Source organism: Sinohyriopsis cumingii, chromosome 11 (assembly GCF_028554795.1).
Source record: "Sinohyriopsis cumingii isolate HCF-2022 chromosome 11, ASM2855479v2, whole genome shotgun sequence".
Lineage (NCBI taxonomy): Eukaryota > Metazoa > Mollusca > Bivalvia > Unionida > Unionidae > Sinohyriopsis > Sinohyriopsis cumingii.
This window is the reverse complement of record NC_142971.1, coordinates 113,348,163-113,368,605: the sequence shown is the minus strand read 5'-3', so window position 1 is coordinate 113,368,605 and position 20,443 is coordinate 113,348,163. Positions and strand designations below refer to the sequence as shown.

The 20,443-nt window shown below is 34.6% G+C and overlaps 1 protein-coding gene across 1 annotated transcript in view; it reads right to left on the bottom strand.

Annotated features, from left to right (window-relative positions):
* The window catches only part of LOC149789441 (uncharacterized), a 90,189-nt gene that overhangs the window by 19,375 nt on the left and 50,371 nt on the right, over positions 1–20,443 (bottom strand). The gene's annotated exons all lie outside the window — the stretch shown is intronic.

Below are 20,443 nucleotides of genomic sequence, written 5' to 3'. Positions count from 1 at the left end.
GTTAGATGGAACTAAGCTTCCACACATTCAAAACTTATCAATTCATATGAAAATCTATTTTCAAGAAAATGGGCCGATCTTGCTTAATGGTGTGCGAACGGATTCATGGCAAACCAATTGGCAGTCATTGATGTTTTGTGTGGATCTCACCAATTACTGTGTAGGTCGAAGTATTAAGGAGATCTTCTGTTCTTACTAAAATAAATATACTAACAACAGCAACAAAATTTTTTTAAAAAATGTATTTCTCAAAAACAATAAATTCATATATTATGAAGAATGTCGATATCCGAAATTAAATATTACATAAAAGACAAAAATGTAACGCTCAAATTTTCCATCTGCGCGTGCTTGAATTCCTTTAGTTAAACAGTCCAATGCATATTATTCGCTAGCCACGGTTCCATAAATATGTTAGCCTATCTACACCTTGACGGATCGATCGGATATTTCTGTGCTTCGGTTCTGTGAATATTATTGGACACATTGGCAAGTCGCCGCATCCAGTCAAAATCAAGTATTTAGAATTTGAACACTGTTTCTCCATGATCGAGACAAGGGGTGAACATAACTGGAATGGACCCATAAATAAGCCATTTTCCTCCGCCGGTCCGTGTTTGCACAAATACATCCTTTCCCTCAAAAACACCTGTAATGGCTTATTTCTGGTATGCGGTTAGACTTTCGATATTAAACTTATTCTGTATGCCTTTGAAGTCAATTGCCTCCATCATTTTTTGGCGCATGCTTAATCTGTGGCTGTTAAACGCAGTTGCTTCGTTGGTATTATATACTAAGGGAGGAAAGTTGTGAAATAGATGTCGCTAGTGCAAAGGACTGAAACATCTGTTCGATTCGCCAAGGTGTAGAAGATGTTTTTGATAATATGTCCTCTTTTTAATTTTTACTGTAACTATTCGTAGAAAAGTATAAAGTTGCAAATAGGATTCCCTGTGCCAATCCGAGACAAAATAACAATCGCCATACCTACCGCTATATGAATGACCTTAGTGGCGTAATATTTCCTCTCTCTCTCTCTTCTCTCTCCCTCTCCCTCTCTCTCTCTCTCTCTCTCTCCGTTTACTTTTATACCTACGCTTATCATGCTAAATAAATTAATGTGTAACACTCAGTTTCCTAACTTCACGTCAGGTAGTGGCTCCGCAAGCGTCAAAAGGCCGACAGGGTTCAAGCTGGCCTAGTTAAACAGGGACTTTACACATCCGTCAAAAGTAATTGACCACAGTATTGTTTTAACGTTTATCGGTTAGTAGGTAATGCATGTTTTTTGTTTGTTTTTGTTTTTTGTTGGGTTTTTTTTTTTTTTATTATTATTATTTTACTTCTGTTGTTTATGTTGCCGATTTCGCATTTAATTTCGAGACTTTTGTTTGCTTACCAAAACACAGCATACCAGTGCTTTAAGTTTTCTAACGCCGATTTTATAACATCCACGTCCTTCAACTTTTTCTTCTTTTTTCTCTTTCTCTTCTTGTTTGAATACGTCAGGTCAAGCTGGTTGAAACCGTTCAGATATTGATGGACGTGGCTATATTACACCTATTAATATTAATCATACTATTTATTTTCTCCATTAGCTTATTATTTCTGATTGTGTATGTCATCTCATCAAGTTTCATACCATAAATGTAACTTATCAGTATTAATAACTTTCGCCATTCCACACTTAATTCAATGTTTGATCTTTAGAAATCATGATGTAGCCCTTAGTGAAATTAAATACGTTTCGTAGAATAATTATTTCTCCAAGCACTGAAGTCGTAACATTAAGTGAAATTATATTTCACTAAACGAAGAGTATCGCTGCGTGTAGTGAAATAGTGGCACTAACATCGCTGACATAAATCATTCAAGTTCATTGCACTAGGACGTATTTGAAAACAGTCGCTACGTTTATATAAGTCCTTTAAGGTTTATGAGAGATCGCCGTCGGGTGAAAAACGGCACCCCAATTCAACCACTCATCCCATGCGCTCCAAGATTAAAAATACTAGTCTTCCCCCATAAACTCTTCTTATTCAATACAATAATTGAGTAAGGGCTTGTTTATTTATCTATTTGTTTATTTATTTATTTGTTTATTTATTTATATATGTATTTATTTATTTATTGTATTTATTAATGTATTTCCTTTCTTAGTGTTTATGACATTTATCCAAAGTAGTGATGCTTTTGTTTTAGATCGGGTCTCTGCATCACAGCAGGTTCGGGAAATGGCTTGAAGACCAAATGCAAATCGTTCCACAGTAACAAGCTTACCACGAGACCATTCAAATGTATGTAGCACCCCTAAAGTTAGCGACAAACACAATCTTTACATTTTTGCATAAAAGCACTCAAACAGTAACTTGTTTGTTCGTTATTTTCGAGTATTGACATTAACTAAAGGATAAAGCTCTTTCCTGTGCGTGATTTGAAGTAAACGACGACAGCTGTCACTTCGTATTGTGTAATGTCACCCAGGTGGCGTTATATATGACCTCTGAAATTATTGTGCCAACTTTCTGAATCACAAATGAAAAAAAATTAAAGTTAGATTTGCTAATTTTTCTCGTGATGATCTAGATATGATTTGCCTCAGAAAAAATACTGAAAATGATGGCTACTTGCATTTATTATTTCTAAGTTGGGTTTGTTTGGGTTTTTTTTGTTAAAAGAGCCCTGAAGACACACAAAAATGTTTCAAAAGTATGCCATCCTCAGTATCCTGATAATTTAATCATCGAACTTTAAGTTTAATGCTTTGCTCTCCTTATCAAAAACGGGATGAATCAGTGAATCCAACCATTAAATAAGGTACCGACGGAGTTATTTATTTCCTTTCCATATTTCAAGAAAAACTATTCTACATTTCTCTGCATCATACCTTACTAGTCATTCCCGTGAAATTGTTTTGCCAATAAAGTTACGCCCAACGATTATTCCTTTTGTTTTATGGTTCTAAAGAATCACTTACGTACGTACTGCAAATCTAAGTATCATATATGTTCGTTAAAAATAATGAAATTAAATCAACACTTCTTTTGTCCAACATTATCAATATATTTTGTCTACCTGAAACGTATTAATAAAATTCAATTAATGATTTCTTGATCAAAGGTTACAGTTTGGAAAGAATCGACATAGTGTACCAAATTGGTGGTGGGACAGCTGTTCATATTTGCCAGTCATTTAAGGTACAAACGTAAATTAGATCTCGAAAGTGATACCGTAGAATCTATTTAAATAAAGGTTTCCCTTTCTAAATCAAAATCTGTCTTAAGTTTATCGTCCCACTAATCGTCTGCTGCTTGGATTTATATTTTCGGTATCTAATTTGAATGCGCCAGTCGCATGCCTAATATAAAATGCATCATACCAGTAATGGGCGATTTAAAACATAGATCTTTTGGATCATCTTTTGTGGGCATGCTTATCTCTCATAACCTTACCATGATAATAAACTCCCAAGAGTTGCAGAGTCAACATCTACTTTGAATAATCACATTTGCACTACTCCACCCACAATCCATACCCGAAATGACTACACCCTGTTTAGCTCTAAGTGATCATTACCGGGTGATGTGTCAGTGTGATGAGATTCTGGTTTTTAAACTAGCTTTAACAAGTTTTCAGTCATATCGATACGATGTCTGCAGTGTGGCAGTTTAGCACTGGGGCATCATGCCGCAGACATGTAGTATGATGTCTCACCCAGTCACATTATCCTGACATCAGGCCGACCAGTCCTAACACGAACCTCATAATGCTGAGCACTAAGCGAGGCAGCTGTAAATACCATTTTTGTAAGTCTCTGGTATGACTCGAACCCACAACCTCCCGCATCAGACGAACCCACGAACTCCAGCATCAGAGTCGGAAGCTGTAACCGCTAGGCTACCGGAGCGGTTCATTACCGGGTAAGCATGTTTCAAAATCAATTCAACAAACTATACAAAATCACCGATAAAATATTACATAGCGATCACGAAATCCTTTTGATAACAATTTCTTCTTTTATGACGCATTCCTAGAGTTCGAGACTGCATCATTTGTATTATTCGATCCAAATAATGTGTTAACAAATTTCGGGGTTTTGTTTTCTTTTTATTTTATTTTTGGGAGGTTTTCATGGGGGGGATTTGTTGGGGTTTTTTAATGGGGGGGGGTGTTACTAAATAAATACGTTTTACTACAATCCAAAAGGGCTAAGCGACACACTTAGCCAGAATGGTACACTGATGATAAAAAAATAGCTAGCAATAGGGCTCAGGACAGTAACTCTCAGCACTCGGTCCTGGGACAGTGAGTTGCAAGTGTAACTCGTCCGTGTCCTCAGTATGCTCGAAACAAAGCTCTACTCCATTATAGTGATTAAGCTCTTATTAAAGAAGAACAGGTACATGATACAAACTCGACACTAAAATGGGTCAAATCATAAAAATATTGTTCTGCCATTAACACCTCAAATGAACATATAATTAGAGACAGTTTGTACCTTGAGAGGTACACAGGTGCACACATTGTCCTTAATTTCTTAGTGATATGTGCGTTTACGGTGAAATATTTAAGTAATCTATGTATCGTAAGTTTCCTTTTTAATTAGCTGTCACTCTTTATGAGTTAGATATGGTAGACGTTAAGAGATAAATATTTTAAACACTGTATGATTTCCGACTGGTCAGATATTGTTACTTTTGACCCAGATCAGCAATATTTTTTAAAGACTGTTTAATTTTAAGATTTTGTTTTCAGGCCAAAGAAAGACGCCAGCATTTTTTTATATATAAGTATGTAATTACCTTTCCACCAACTTTCGTACTCAAATAACTATTTCTTTCGGAAGGGAGTGGCAGGAAACCATTCTAGAGAGCTACACATAGGCACTATGAAAAGAAAGATTGCAGAAAGGCAAAAAGAAATGATGAATGTCTAAGTCCTTGGCCCCAGTTACATTTCGATAAATCAGCTGTTTTCTCAATATTTTTGCTTTGTAAATAGATTATAACAGCATGAATTGTGTGAGAATTGGTGGCAATCGGCTGACAAGTTTAAAATTCTCGTTTCGAATATAAGTTGGCATCATTTTGTAGAAAGTCATTAAATGCATATAGAAATAATTGCTGGCATCTTCCCTTTGGCATGACAATGTATAAATAAAGCGGCACTGTCTGACCAGATGAAAAATCACAAACATTAACGTTCTGTCTCTCAAACTATCAGAGGCCCGACCCAAAACGAAGTGCAATATCTAATTGAAAGATAATCTTTCTCCACATCAAAATGATGCCTCGTTTACTGAAAAGTGACACTGTATATGCAAACGCCATTGCGAAATAGAGAGTTATGTGTGAACATGCAAGAAAATGAATTCATATTTCCACATTTCAGCATCAAGGCAGATACCTACGGCACTAACGAAAGAAATAGTTTTCCTTGCAACATGTTTTAGATTTGGGTCACAAACACGCGAAACGTGGGGTAATTTTCTGCGGCCCGCAAGGACACCAGGAATTTGTAAAGTGATAAATAACGCATATTTTTTCTTCACAGCCAGCCAGTTTTGATGAAAATTCGATTGTTCGTTTACTTCTTGTTTCCAACATTTCAATTGGCTAATTTTTATATAAACTGTTTCGCTGTATGAAAAGGTTTCAGTGGGCCAAGTCCTCGTTATGATTTGAGTTTAAGACTCCTCTTCTAGACTGTTAGTAGATTAGTTATATTTTAATTGTTCCACACCAAAATGTTAAGCGATGTTTCAAGAGAGGAAAATACACTCGGATTTATTCTCACGCTGTGATCTGCATCTACTGTGACGAGTACGTAATCAAGTATTACTCATCTCAGCCAAGTTTTACCCGGTCTTAAAGAATGGATGAGTAGTTTTAATGAGCATTACATAGTAAATTGTACGACACCTTTCACCAAAATAAAGATTGGCAGAATCATAAAACGTGGTCAAACATGAAGGAACGTAAGATACAATATTACTCAAGCTTAATTTCTGGTACAAGGAAAATAAAACTCGTACTACAGCATTTCAAAATCGCATCGAATTCTTTCTTTCTTTTTATTTTTATATTTTCTTCATCCATCATGAAATTATCGTCAATAACGAAAATGTGCATAACGACTGCAAATAGGACTTTTAAAAAACAGTTAATATCTTTCTGCTATCATATTTTCACCCCTCATGGTTTTTCCTATTTGTCTGATTTTGCAAATAAATAAGTTTGTGTCTTACATTTATTCTCTGTTCGTGACGTTTATGTTATTCTCTGCAGTCTTGATACAACACGTTCTGTTCAAATTAGTGCCACAATATTCAAACTTTCTGCACAAATTTCATCTCTCTCTCTCTCTCTCTCTCTCTCTCTCACTGATCTCTTGAATAACGGTTCAGAATGTTTTTACATTTCCCGATGCTTTGAAGTCTCTCTCATTCATAAAGTTACACCCAATAACGATCCATCAAATTAAAACCTATTTATGTCCTGACCTTCATTTCAAATATAACCGCAAAACATGTTCTACCCACCCATTTCACTATCTCAATAACTATAATGTTCTACATATCACGATAAAATGTTTGTGTTTGAACATTCCTACCCCTTTCCCTCGTTACACTTCCCTTTGGTCTTGGATGTATGTAGGTGAAAATGTGAAATGTAGCTTTGTCTGTTCAATGTGTTACTGTTTTTTACTCTGTGTCCTATTTTACATCCACATTCATGCTGCGTGCTGGTTGGTTTGACTTGGTGTTGGTCATTAGGTATTGGTCCTGGTCAATAAGACTGGAGCTTGGTCTGTAAGTGTATATGCTGGTCAAAAGTTGTGAATGTTGTAAGTACGTGTTGTTGCTGGTCAGTAGATGTGGATGCTGGTCAGTTAATGTGTCTGTTCAACCTATGATATTTTTAACATTATATTTCCCCTGGTACAAACAAATATTGTAAAATGGAGGTGTAATGTTAAGTTCGTCTTGTAACCCAAGTGACATTTTTTTTTAAATTATAAGTACAAGGGTAAATGATATGTTAGGGCTAAGGTTAATTTTTTCTTGTACCCCAAGTGACATACTAGTGTCAAACATATAGGTTAATGTTAAAATATCCTGTACCAAAAGTGACGTTTTTAAATATGGAGGCGCAATGTTAACTTCCCCCTGTACAACATGTGTACATTGTACTACTAATCCTATTCCAACCGAAATTAGAAATTCAGCATCTTACCATAAATTCAATTCCTTGAATAATAATTACCACATTTTGACTCACCAGTTATGATTTTCAGACTGGTATTCCAAATTTATTTTATAAACACAGTTTCATATTCTTTTATAGTTTCAAATTATTTTACATGTCATTTGTACAACCTTTTAGTACGATTAGGAGTTTTATGTAATGTATTTCCTATTAGTTTGGATACATTTCCGTGAAGATGGTCATGGAAGATTAGCTTTAATGCTAATTGGCTATCCTCTTAAAATAAAGACAGTATTATTAGTAGTAGTAATATTGACCACGCCTCACTTGGAAATTGTGATATTTGCATTCAAACATTCAGTAAATAACACTGACAGTGTGTGTGTGTGTGTGTGTGTGTGTGAACATAATTATCTACCCCATTGTTACAGACTACGACTGTTTCATAGGGACATTTTTCCAAAGTATATGTCTAACTGATAATTGTTACAAAACAATTAATTTTTGATATTCGAAATCAAATTGCTTTATGTTTTGTGTTTAGACTATTGTTACGTATATCTGATTTAATTCGTATTTATTTTAATTTAGTTGTTTGTCAGTTTTAAATTTTTTATTCTATTATATGCTATTATAATGTAAATTTATTCACTAAAGATGATATTTTTTTAGAAAATTGTTTGACCTTGACTGTTAGTTTATAAACACCAGGTTTTGATCTAAATTCTGACCTTGTTTCAGAATTTGTAGCTACTTTCATAAACAAGTTTAATTTTATTTTAAAATGATTGGTTGTTTCCAAGGTGATGGTGGGATTACATTTAAGATGTAACCAAATTTCATTTTTTATTTCTTGGAGTAAAAATGATTCGTTGTCGTCAGTGTCATTTTTGGTGTAAACACAATCACGTGACCCCGTTCAGATTTCGCAATTTGGGAGAATTTCAAAACTGCGTCTTAGAATACTTCATAACCTTTGTTTTAGAGATCTCTCTCTCAGTTTTCGGCTTTTTACATTGATGTAAAGTTATTATGTTGTAGCCAGATTTATAGTTCTAATTTTCTTTAGATCAGTTGGATTTCAAAAGGATTATTTCTTTTTTCTCCGGAAATATTTTGAGGAGTGCTCACACAGAAATTTAGGAAAGACATTGCTTACAAATTTAATTTGGATTTCCAACACCGGAGTGCCATTATTTGTATTTCTACAAGGAACTGTAGATAAGCATAGTACTGACTACAGCATATGTCATCGTCATCCATAATTCTTGGATTATTCTTAGATTATTTTTGGATTTGATTCTTGAAACCGTAAGTTCTCCTTTTTTCATTTTTACAGACTTTTACCAGGAAAATAAATTATTTGTTAAATTTTAAAAAGCTTGTTGTTTTCACTCTTTCTGTGTTACTGTTTATTTGAGCCTAAACACGTAACACTATATACCATATGTGTTACCTGTGATACGTACTCCTATATATATATATATATATATATATATATATATATATATATATATATATATATATATATATATATATATATATATATATATATATATATATATAATGTACACTTGATTTCAACAGCCGCTGCAATACGTCTGCCCTAATTAGTCTGCCATACTCGATGCTTGGAGTCGTGCACTTTTCGATTCAAAAACCTTCTAGTTGACACAGATTACAATTCTAACTCTTGGCTATGGGAGTGTATTTCAGATTCATGCTCAATGTATGTGATAGTCTATACTGACATGCAATCCCTAAGTTATCGACATCAATTTGAATCCAGTGAAGATATAAGTATGATAATACATGTAAGGCATAGTACAATAATACATGTAAGGCATAGTACTATAATACATGTAAGCATAGTACTGTAATACATGTAAGGCATTGTACAATAATACATGTAAGGCATAGTACAATAATACATGTAAGGCATAGTACTATAATACATGTAAGGCATAGTACTATAATACATGTAAGCATAGTACTATAATACATGTAAGCATAGTACTATAATACATGTAAGGCATAGTACAATAATACATGTAAGGCATAGTACTATAATACATGTAAGCATAGTACTATAATACATGTAAGGCATAGTACAATAATACATGTAAGGCATTGTACAATAATACATGTAAGGCATAGTACAATAATACATGTAAGGCATAGTACAATAATACATGTAAGGCATAGTACTGTAATACATGTAAGCATAGTACTATAATACATGTAAGGCATTGTACAATAATACATGTAAGGCATAGTACAATAATACATGTAAGGCATAGTACAATAATACATGTAAGGCATAGTACTGTAATACATGTAAGCATAGTACTGTAATACATGTAAGCATAGTACTATAATACATGTAAGCATAGTACTATAATACATGTAAGGCATAGTACAATAATACATGTAAGGCATTGTACAATAATACATGTAAGGCATAGTACAATAATACATGTAAGGCATAGTACAATAATACATGTAAGCATAGTACTGTAATACATGTAAGGCATTGTACAATAATACATGTAAGGCATAGTACAATAATACATGTAAGGCATAGTACTATAATACATGTAAGCATAGTACTATAATACATGTAAGGCATAGTACAATAATACATGTAAGGCATAGTACTATAATACATGTAAGGCATAGTACAATAATACATGTAAGGCATAGTACTATAATACATGTAAGCATAGTACTATAATACATGTAAGCATAGTACTATAATACATGTAAGGCATAGTACAATAATACATGTAAGGCATTGTACAATAATACATGTAAGGCATAGTACAATAATACATGTAAGGCATAGTACAATAATACATGTAAGGCATAGTACAATAATACATGTAAGGCATACATGTATGATACATCAGTAGTCATACTGTGACGTTTTAATCCTTGATTGTTTATAATATTGTAAAGCTAGACAAAAGCCTAGTACTGCAGGATCTGAATTGCGGATAATGGTGGAAAACAGCTAATTAACTTTCGAAGTAATTAATCAATTAACTTTGGTTATTTTTGTGCATGCCTACAGACTGTAATAGTTAATATGAGGTCTCTCTCATCTTCATATGATCTCTCATTCATAGTTACGAAATTCGGTTTACTGCACGTTGTAATATAGACAACAACATTATTTAACATAGAACATAGAAGTCACCGGGTGTGCTTAAATTTCGAATTAGTATGCTCATACGCTGCGCATCTGAAATATTTAACAGATTACAAATTATATAATCAGTGAATCATGTACAGGTTATTCAAAACAACGGCAACGTTAACCAAAATTTCTAAACGTGTACGTGCTATACAATAACCAATACTATGCCGTTTAATCAAACCGATTCGGAATTTAACCTTTACACCAATCGGAACGTTAGGCTTACATAATCTAATTAAAATGGGTGTCTCCGGCATAACTGAGATCTGACAGATATCAATATGGGGTCATGTTCTGTTGACCTTGCGATTCGCCAATAAGATTTCAGCTTTCGTGTTTAATGAAAAGAAATTAATTCTTAATGGAAAGAAACATGTCGTTTCTATTGATAATTATCCTGACACAAATACATTGCGTTATCGGATAGGTTGCAATAAGTGCAGGTCACCAGAACATAAACCTTTAATGGTACCTGTCAGAGCTTCTTATTATAAATCAATTCTGAGTCCACCGCTGTTAATACGCAAGACACTGTCATACTTCACTCAGAGGGTGAATATTTCAATTGCTGTAAATCTTGTACATCTTATTATGACTGGATTCGATTTGTAAAACATGGTTTTGTTGAATATGTCTAACAATTTAGAGGACGCCTCCTAAGGAACGTTGTGATATTATTTCATACTCCATATATATGTACTTGATCAAATATTATAATGCAACCGAACCTACTGTCGGAACAAGCGCTTATGACGTTTAGGTTGTTGTTGTTGTTTTGTTTGGGGGTTATTTCGGCTCTACAATGGCTAAAAATCTTTGCAGTGGCTTACAAACTTGAAACGGTGTTTGCTTTAAATAAAGTGTTACTCATCCAAGATTCTGCTAATAAACAGGTTTTCAACAGTTGTCGGTAGTATTAGTAAATCAACCTAATGTGTAATGTTGTGTGGTGTATGGTACAATCAATTTTCGTTAGCAATGGCGTATTCCATGCGATGCCGCATTTGATACGAAAATCGTTGATACTTTAAGAAAAGAACAGAAAATCCTACTAAAGTTCCCTTACGCAGAGATGTGGAAATATATCATTTTCTTTGAACATATAGCTCATACGTTATTAAAGACATATGCATGTTCGTGCACAAGGTTACCGACTTGCAAATATTTACAGGCAGCAAACTAAACCAAACTATCTACATGTACACGTTGCAGGCTTAAATGCAAAGCATTAATGAAATTAGATCTCATTACCATTTTTTCAGCATAGGACAGGAAACTGTAATATCTGTCCATGAACCAATATAAAACCGCGCCAATACACGGCAATCTAATCAGTTGACAACATATGTAAGAACGGAGAGTACAACGTTCAAACTTGTGTACACGTATCAACCATGTACTATGCGCCTTTAACAAATGTGTCAGGGGTCCCGGGTGGCGAAGTAGTACAAGGCTCTGGCTTCAACGAATCACTGACATCTCACCTCTGTTCGCGTTGGTTCCGGTCTCGAGCTCAGCCAACGTGGGGATGGGACGAAGCTTGTCAGTAGCTTCCCGTGGGTTGGTGGTTCTTTTCGGGTTCTTCCTCCACCACATATACTGGCCGCCGTGTATAGCATATCGCGTGCTGATAAATGGCGTTAAACCCACAAAAGCACAAAACAAATGTATCAAGTACATTGGGTAAAGTAACAGTACATAAGCATGCATACATTCATGTATTTTGAACACTGGAATATATATATATATATATATATATATATATATATATATATATATATATATATATATATATATATATAATAAAACACAAAAATCGTTGTATTTGCAAAACTTTACATGGAAAATGTGTCGGCTCCAAAAGATAATTTTCACAGATTTGCACAGATAAAATTATCTTTTGCAGCCGATACATTTTCTTTTAAATAATTCTCTAAATTTTCTTAATAGCATATGATTACGACTATAACAATGAAATAACTGAGATATAATTTGTTCTTACATATATTTACATAAGACAACAGCTGTCGTTATGGCTGATCGATTTCTAGGTCAATACAAATATTTTCCAGCATCTTCAACAAGTTGAAATAAACTAGTTGAAACATAATACATTTAAAGGTTTGATTCCTGTAGAAACAGCCATTTAAAGTTATGCAAACACAACGGTTTTTGTGTTTTATTTGTTTTGTCTTGTCTATGTTTTGTATTTGCCTTTAAAAAAGACTCATTGAGAGTCAAAAGCGCTTAGGCTAGTTAGATACTGTTGTTGTTGTTGTTGTTGTGATTTGGATTTTTAACGTAGCTTTAACAATTTTTCAGTCATATCGCTACGATGTCTGCAATGTGGCAGTTTATAGTGATGTCTAGCACTGAGGCATCATGCCGCAGACATGTAGCATGATGTCCCACCCAGTCACATTAACCTGACACCGGGCCGACCAGTCCTAACACTAACCTCTTAATGCTGAGCGCCAAGCGAGGCAGCTGTTAGTACCGTTTTTGTAAGTCTTTGGTATGACTCGGCCGGAGATCGAACTAGTTAGATACTAGTTTGCATATATATATGTGTGTGTGTGTGTGTGTGTGTGTGTGTGTGTTCGTGCTCTTTCTATCACTGACATAGATGACAACTCATACTGACCTGTGTGTGTCTTTCCAAGTTTCACTGCAGTGCTGATGGCATGGTTCGTATATTGAACACCTGGTATAGACATCCTCGTGAATTACTTTTAGTTTCTTGTCTACATATTCATGTAGTTCTTTGGCAGTCTCTTCGAATGCTAGTTGCACTGACGTATAGTTTTGAAACTCCGGTGATTCTAACAATCCTTCCTTGTCGGCCATGTCATTACTGTTGATTGTTATCTCTGTTACTTTACTGGAGTACTACCTTAATCGATAAAACCCTCGACGTGTTTGTAAGATAACTGGAATAGCTACATGCCATTATCATTTACCCAGTTTACTCTTATAAGTTTGTGTTGCAGCAACTCATAAAAAAATCACACGCACACACATACACACAAGAAAATTGAGCAGAACAAAACGCAAATAAAATTGTATTTTACAGCCCACTCCCAACAATATCAAAAACGAAACAAGACATTTTAAATTTATTAACATTCTAAGAAAATTGTACACGCAAATGATACAGACAGAAAGCATTTTCACCCCAAATATATTCCAGTTTAACATATTTTCCTTTCGAGTTAATGAGTTATGCTGTCTTTCACGTATAAATTTCACAGTTGTGTAAACATTTTAATAATTATACGTATCTAGTGTTCAAAAATATGTTCCTTTGCATTATGGATGTTTCTAGTTCTTACGTCATCCTGTGACAAAGAGGTGAATCCAAACTCAGATTCGGTATCAGATTAAGATTCGTCTACGGTATTCACACACATTCCAGTTTGTTTGTAACTCGCTACGGCTTTAAAAATAGAGAGCACCAAAGATACGAAAAATGCAAAAAAAGCTTAGTCATTTCATTCACAATTTATAATTTTTAACCTGATTGTCGAGGGGGGGGGGCTAATACTGTCTATCTCAGCTGCGGTTTGTTTTGTCGGTGATGGCACTCCAGATGATTCTTTCAACCGCTCATTTGCAGCTTGATTTATTATTTTGCTGACATTTGTTGTTATCACGTCGGTGCTGGGCAGTTTTACCGGAATGCTTAATTCCGTGGTGGGCAGTTTTACTTGCTGTGGCTTTCGTCGTACTAATGGTGCGAGTCTGTCTTTTGCCGCAGAAAATGCTTTACCAGCAAGATTACTAACAGTACCAAGAGCCTTATCAAGAACAAATTCGATGGCTTTCATACCTAATTGTTTTGCAATCGGAATAGCATTTGGGGCTATCCTTCTAAATAAACTTTGAACAATATCGCCGAGTCGATCTCCGTAGAACATTTTATAACCAGTAATCGTGAATTAATAACCCTGACGTTTTCAGGTCTACGTTAGGCATTGTGCATAATCATGTTATTCTGTTATCGATCATTTAATTTATCACACGCTATAGTATTCGTCGGTAACTTCATCTATAAGTGACCGATAGAAGCTACTGTCCATGACGCCACCAGTAAATAAACGCTGAAAAATAACAGCTGCTTCATTGATGATTTCGTGCGAATTGTTACCGGCTCGTTTTCCACATATCATAATTTCTAGTCGATCAGCATCAGCGAGTATGTTATTGAGACAAAGCTTATCCTCAATCACCGGCGATTCAGCTATCATATCACTACCGCGTTTCCTACGACGTCTATTGCGAGTGGCAAAGCCACTTCCGGTCGCTCCTTCAGGTGGTTCTGGTTCTGATTCTGGAGAGCGCTGCTCGAGTGCCTCTGATGTAGATTTTTTTTCTTATTGTTTTAGGTCCAGTTATTCTTTCTTCTTCTTCTTTTTCAAATCGACGCATCAATTCTTTTTCCTGGTCTTCCCTCCTCAATTCTTCTCTTGCGGCTTAATTATCTACTGCCTTTTTAAAGAGTTCAAAATCTTTGTCGCCTTTTTTGACTTTCTGAACATTAGGACCGACGCGAAATACATCTTTGACACAATCGGCGATTTTTAAAGTGTAAATATGTTTGGGTTTTACGTATTTTTCTCTACGTCCATATCTAAATGCAGAAATATCAAAGACTTGGTCTTGATCCCTGATAGCTCCAATACCTCTATCAGTAAATGTATTTATAATTTTGGTTTTAGCTTTTGGTGGTGGTGGTTAAACTTCGGGTGGGGGCTGAACTGGTGGAGGGGTTGACCTGGTGGCGGTGGGGGTGGGGGTTGAGGACGGCCAGCAATATCAGTAGGTGATGTCTCAAGAGCTTTTTGTGTTGCCTCATTCGCTGTAACAATAAGTATTGTTGTTTCTACAATTGGTTTAAATAACTGTTCTGTGCCCTCTGTAATTACCACATGAGCTTCCTGGCGTTGTTGTAACTGTTGCTTGATAGAATCACGGACTGGTAGATACTTCGTAATTGAATTTAGTCGTCGAGCTAAATTAACTGTATGAGATTGCATAGTAAGCGCAGAATTACTCAATAGTATTATTAGAGCAACTATTTAATTACAGATCACTAATAAGGGTTTACTGTATATCCAGTAACATAACGTAATTTTTCAGCAACAACAAATTACCGGGATCATAATTTGACTCAACAATTTAGACATGCCTGCTATCACCTCGCTATACTAAAAATACCTATGTGCGTAATAGCTCTCTTGGATCCCCTGAGGTCAACACGCTAAGTCGATGGAATTTACATTTAAAATCAATTATTGTATATTCGCTGAAGAAATATAACTGTTATATTAAATTTTAAAAAAAATTAATTACACGGTCTAAATGCGTGTGTATATTTAATGTCTGTCTGCCCAGTAAGCGAATGCTCATATAAATTAGTTCATCGTATATTCTTAAGCGAGACAGTGGCCGAAGTGGTGGTGGGAGCGTTAGACAGTGAAAACGACTTCATTAGTTCGAGTCCCAAAAAAAAAAGAAACAACGTGATAAGCATATTGCTAACGTCCGGGATAAATTATATTATAGTGGGGCGCAAACCGAGCCTCAAAAGTTACCCGGAGATTTACTGATAAAGGATAGTTCGTCTCAACCCCGACAGGGTTGGGGTTTTGTACCCTGGGAATTTCGTATTGGGGAGAGGGTGGGCGTAAAACAATTATCAATTATCAGTGAATGTCCTGACCGTATAGTGCGTGGGGGACAAACCTCGATATTTTCTCTCAAAAAATGCTAATAAAAGCATTAAAGCAATTATGCTAATTAAAGCACTAAAGCAAATATGTTGATTAAAGCATTAAAGCAAAAATGCTGATTAAAGCATTAAAGCAAAACAATACTAATAAATTGCGTCATTTTCTTCACTTTGTTCGGCCACCATATTCCTCTGCTTCCTCCCCCCCCCCCATGTTGTTCATATCGTGAATAAAAAATATTCACGTTTTATAGCACATATAGAAAAGCATCAGGATGTATTACATATGGTTTATGTCACTGTTCGTTCGTCATTCCAACGGTTCCATTATTTTTTGCGTCATTTTTTGACACACACGCACATCGTCCGCCATTTAGTCAGACCACCCCCTCTTGCTATTGCTGTTACAAGTATCCTAAACACCATGTTTACAACTAGCACGATTTTTATTGTCAAATTTCTTTTAACATAATAGAATATTTAGTTTAGTAATACCAGAATATTAGCCTTAAGTCCAGATTTTTAGCTGTAAGTCCAGATTTGTACACGTACTGATGAAACTCAAGCAACGGCTTAAATTCGGACGAAATATTATAGAAATCAAGCATATTGAAAAATCTTCTTACAATGGTATGATGCAAACACGATATCAATTTTCAGGTCCATTTTTACCCATTCGATTTGTAAATGAACTCTTTATTCATTCTCAAATCTTTATTAACATCACATAGATGATGATGATGATGATGATGATGATAATGATGATGATGATGATGATGATGATGGCGATGGTGGTACTGGGGGATCATTTGTGTGTTGATGACGATAATGACCATGATCATGTTTCCATGATTATATAGGGACGTGTGGAGTTGGTTCTGTATTTAAATAAAGGTAAACCTATTGCTCTGCGACTGAATTTAACAGACTATATCGCTTCCAGTTTTGTTAGCTAGACTGAAACAGCTCTTCATTATTTACGTATAGATTGTGTTGGTAATTCTGATTTGCAAAAAGAAAGAATCAAATAAGTAAAATCGTATCGTTCATTTTTTACACCAAATAAGGTAGTGTATCAGGACTAGAATTTGGACGTCCTAGTGCTATCGATTTTTCTTCGTATACAGTGTGAAAGCAGCCTGAATATTTTGGATGTAAACTTGAAATCAAACAAAATGTATATATACTTTTAAAAGTACATAGTGCAAATTATATTAAGTTAATTAAAGCTCAGTTTAATCAAATTTGGGCAAAGGACACGTTCGAAAACGAATGATTTTGAGCAATCCAGATGACTGTTTTGAGGTAATGATATTATGCAAGGCAATGTGAATTTATCCACAAAACAACAAGAGTTTGGTTAAAATTTTTTATTGGTTTTTTTATAATAAAAAAAAGAAATGGTGTTTGATTCAAAGAGATATTATCATACATAACTCTTCGCTAAAGTTTTCCACGCCATTAACAATCTGCGAATATTATGCGTCATATTTAAAAATGTTTTGACTGAATTTTACTTCCGTGGTTCTGTTTTTGCCTTCTGTACATCGATCGCCAAAAGACTTCAGAAAATATGGAAAATCTGATATTATGTGTAGTTCGTACGCTAAACTATTTCAAGAACGTTTGGTGATGTTGCGAAATTAAATACGTACATTTTCCTGAAATGATAATTCGCAGACGTATAGCTGAGCGGAAGTATATCTGTATAGATGGTGCAATACTTCACGTTTTGGTATATTTACAACATCCTATTTTAAACCAGGATACATTATTTTATGCTTACCATACACTTAGTAAATATAAAACTGGAACTGAGCATCAAATAGCATCATCTACTTTAATCTAGTAAATATTGTAAGCTGTTACAGAAACCAATCATGCGCGTATTAATCATCATATTTTCATGTAAATGCCTATTTGTCTCGAAAAGATAGCAAGTAGAACTGTTTCTAAATATTTATTTTATTTACTTTACTGCAGACGGATTTGAAAACTATTTAACTGGTGGAAAGTCATTCGCCTTAACTTATGATAACATGTAGTTTGATCTCATTGGAATGTTTGATTGAAAAAAAGAGTAAATTTTGCGTGTGACCTTGGATCAAATATTTCAGAAAATATGTCGTTATTAAGCAAGGTTACTAGCATTTTTAGTAAAACGTAATAAAAATAGAATAAGCTGCAGGGGGCCTTGTAAATTTAGTATTTTATTTATGAAAATTTTCCACATATTATACTTAAATATTGAAATAATGTTTTTAAGTTTGTTCCTAACATTAACTTCAGATTCGGTCATTCTTCTGCTATGTTTATTATGTCATAACTTGCCCTGTAATTTTGCTACGTCTTCGGAAAATCACGAAGATTTAAAAGTCTTATTTTAAAGGGATTTCAAGATACGAATACCTTTAGTTAACAACTTTGAACAGTCCAACCTTTTCAGACATCCATACCCTCCCAAACTGTCAAATACGTACATGGAGAAGATGCTATTTTCATGCAGCACGGCAGGATCCCTTGAAGGCAATTTATGTTTCCTTGCTTTAGCATGCATATATATATATATATATATATATATATATATATATATATATATATATATATATATATGTGAATTCTTTCAGTTTCACGTTGGGGAAATCAAACGCAATATTCTGAGCTTTGAAAAATTCTTCATTTTGATGTTGATGAAACAAGATTCGTAAGTACATTGGAGATATTAAATCAATATTTCCTCACAGAAATGCTCACTTACCCCAGTTTTTGTTGTTGTATTCTAAACATTTGTTTAGTCCATTATCTGCAGCCAGATGATCTTATTAAGGTCTAGCAGTTGGTGCATCACAAATATGCTTATATGTCAAATGTCAATCTTCGTTCAATTTGCTAAGACGGAGAACCAATGTCAAACCATAATTTGTTTTTATGTACATTTCGACGTTAGTTCTTCAAAACGTTTGACCCATTAAACGATTGGACCTCGTGATGTTGTAAAACTTGGAAATAAAAGAAAAATGTAATCATAGCCCCGAGCACGATTGTAATCTAAAATGAATGTTCCATTTTCGGGAAATAAGAGAACTTGATCAATGAAATACTCAACAAGATCATAATTTCCGCCTTCAAAGGTCCTCTGGAGTATTTTATATACTCCCGACATTCATCCAATCCATACACCCCTTAATAAAATCCGGCATTTTTTACTGCATCAACAAACAAGATTGAATTGTTTTTATTCAATGAAATTTGATGAACAGGTGACTTTTTAAACTAAACTCACACTTAAAAATCTTTGAACTATTAGCGAGGAATATTTCCGTTATGAATGGATTGTTCCCAATCGACAGGAAAGTAAACAAAGGGGAGTAACTTGTGTAACACAGAAAGTTATGTGCTTTCATATGTTGATGGAATATGCGTGTAACATAAACATTATACTTTTTGATTGCATCACGTACATACTTCTTGAAGACTTGATAATGTTCAGTATCTTGATTGAAAATTCTTACAAAATATATAACTGATTGCTGAATTGGTGACAGAAATAAGGCAAATAATTATCTTTGCTAAGGTTGCTATATGTTTCCAATAGATTATGATCAATCGAACTTTCAAAAGATTGTTTGACCACGAAATTATGATCAGGTAGATTATAAATTACTTTATCTAATGGTGCCCTTTTAAAGCTATTTGTATTTCCGATTAAGCGCAGAAACTGATCTTAATATTTTAAATACATGTTAATCATTAATACAAAGTGTCCATGTCTGACTTATTGAATGTCGAATGTTCGAATCGATATGGATAATATCTTCAACTGAAAAGAGGCTCTCAATCAGCACTTATCTCCAAATCCCTTCGAAAATCATAAAGTGAAGCACTAGGCAACGGAGAAGTGTACATATTTTGTGACATGCTACGGTTCATAATCTCATACAGCTGAGTCAGACGTTCACCGCTTTTGTAATACACCCAGCTTAAATTTAATGGACGACACAAAGCCGCGAGATAAAACACAATAGATCCATTAGGCGGGCGAGAATACAAATCTACATTTATTTCAGATACGGTGATAATCATTTCTATATCAGAGTTACATGTGTGATGAATTAGCCTGTTCTCTTCACTATCTATTCTTCCCGATCCAAAGCATGGAAGATAGAACTATGAGCTAGATTATTCAACCCATATTTTGATATGAGAGGCTCCGCAGATGAACCATTAGGACATTTTCCTTCCGAAGCTTCTGAATCACTAATTTACTTGAGTAATTTGATCATCTGTTTCCGCACATTTGTCTGA